Below are 2,509 nucleotides of genomic sequence, written 5' to 3'. Positions count from 1 at the left end.
TCGCCCTCTACTGTGACTGTCTGCATATGAGGTCCCTTTTTAATTTCCTCCTGAGATCAAGAACAATGAAACCTTCCTCTAAGTTCACCGAAAGGACTGAGGTTACTCATGCACAGAAGAGTGAAGACTTCAGCAGGTTCGCTCCTTTCAGTATAGAAGAGCGAGTGCCTTCCGCAATAGATACAAAGTCCCATTCACTGCACGGGTAAGAGGAGCCGTAGCCAGAAAGGAGGCACTCGTAGCCTTCATTTCCAATTCCTGATTTATTCCTCACTGAGAGTAGTAAGCAAAAAGACATTTATCTCCTCTCAAAGTGCTTTGAATACTTCCATTTTTAATTTTTTTAACGTTTATTTATTTTTGAGAGAGAGCAAGAGCAAGCAGGGGACGGGTAGAGAGAGAGGGGACAGAGGATCTGAAGCAGGCTCCATGCTGAAAGCAGAGAGCCTTGAACTCACGAGGCTTGAACTCACAAACTGTGAGATCATGACTTGAACCGAAGTCGGACGCTTAACCGACTGAGCCACCCAGGCACCCTGAATATTTCCATTTTTAATGTCTGTTAAGGTTTTTCTTTTCCCCTTTAAGATAAAGCCTCTCTCTGACCTACTTCCCCAAGCTGAAATGGGGAGAAAAGACCCCACTGATTTTCAGTGTGTAATAATTTTCAATCAGCAGGGACATCCCTCTGTGCTGGGGGAAGGGGTGAAGTGGGTATTTCACAAATTCTCGGAAATGATGTTTGAAAAATTGTGTCTACATTTTTATTCTAGAAAAAAATTCCTATTGTTTTGATAACAGGAATTTGGAAATTTGGAATTACAGCCATCGGTGGGTTGGGCGTCTGACTCTGGCTCAGGTCATGATCTTGCAGTTTGTGAGTTCGAGCCCCGCGTCGGGCTGGCTACTGTCAGCACAGAGCCTGCTTTGGATCCCCTCTCTCTCTCCCTCTCTGCCCCTCCCCTGCTCATGCTTTCTCAAAAATAAGAAACATTAAAAAGAAAAAGAAAAAAAAGATTGTGGCAGGCACTTTCGATTTCTCACCTGTTCCCTCCTCCTTCCTTGCTGAAAGAGGCTTGATTTTGTTCCTGTGGCAGCATTCCCAGACAATGAATCATAACTGGTTCAAATGTGACATGACACCCTCTATCTAGCCTCCCTGTGCAGTGAGAAGTGGCCACGTGAGCCAGTTCCGGCTCCAGGGACATACGAAGTCTGCAGGGGACACTGTTGGGTGACTCTGGAAGGCACGCGGCTACCTGTGTGTGCCTCCCGACACCATCTTCCTTCTTGGTTGCTGACACTATGTTGGGAGTTTCCAATGCTTCCCTGTGACCTCCTGGTGATAGGTCCACAAGTCCAGGGTGGAAAACCCTGGCTTTTTTTCTCCTGACATTTTTGAGTCGCTGCAAAAGCGAGGTGCCATATAAAATATGACACCCATTAGATATGAATTTCAGAAAAACAACAGTCTTACATATATAGTGTTTGGGATTTATTTATACTAAAGTTATTGATAAAGAGCTACAGTTTACCTGAAATTCAAATTTACCTGGGCGTCCTCTAATTTTGTTGTTTTTTCCCCCTAAATCTGACAATTCGATGTGCAAACCCTAGACTGCCTGCCTTAAACTTCCTTCGTTTGTAAAAATAAATAAATAAATAAAATAAATCCCAACGAGTGTAAGTTACTACTCCTCGAATAAGACATTGGTTGCATGTGAATCCATTCCTGATGTAATAGGAAGTTATAAAAAGTACCCGCTATTTTTTGTGTGTTCACCATGAGCCAGATACTGTGCTGGTGAGCAGAGGCGTGTCTGTAACTAAGTCACAGAGGTCAGACCTGCCTTCATGGGGCTTCCATGTAGCTGGGGGGACAGCCACTAAATGAGCGACTCTGTCGGTGGCAGGACAGTTACAATTGGGATGAGTGCTGCGACGGCCAGGTAGGGCAGCTTTGAGAGCATCTGTGGAGGGAAGGATGAGAGAAGTCCTCCATGAAGCAGGATGTCTGCCTCTGTGGAGGGACAGGTTGGTTGGAGGGAAAGGTTGTGGCACTTGCTCCGAGTGTCGGGAACAGCCTGGGTGCCCGCCATGAGGCAGGAAGGGCCCTGGTAGGTTTGGGGGCAGGAGGTCTCAGCACCGAACAGCAATGGACTGAATGATGGGCAATGAGAACAGAGAGGCAGGCACACTGAAGCTAGTTCAGGGAATGCCCTGGGGGCCGTGTGAAGGATTTTGAACATGATCCTTATTCTACGCTACACCCATGCTAAGTACTGTTGATATTCCCCTTTTACAAAGAGGAAAGGAAGACTTTGAATAGTGTGATCCGAGTCATATAGCTATTAGGTGGAAGAACCGCCATTTGAGCTCAGGGTTTGTTTTGTTCTTTTTTGTTGTTTTGTGTAGTACGTGTGACCAAAAAAACCCCTTCCCTAATTGCCACTGAGGACAAGCTAGTTAGAAATATAGAAATAATGAGAGCTGATCAAATGAGTTACAG

Source organism: Prionailurus viverrinus, chromosome D4 (genome assembly GCF_022837055.1).
Source record: "Prionailurus viverrinus isolate Anna chromosome D4, UM_Priviv_1.0, whole genome shotgun sequence".
Taxonomy (NCBI): domain Eukaryota; kingdom Metazoa; phylum Chordata; class Mammalia; order Carnivora; family Felidae; genus Prionailurus; species Prionailurus viverrinus.
Note: the sequence above shows the minus strand (reverse complement) of the source record.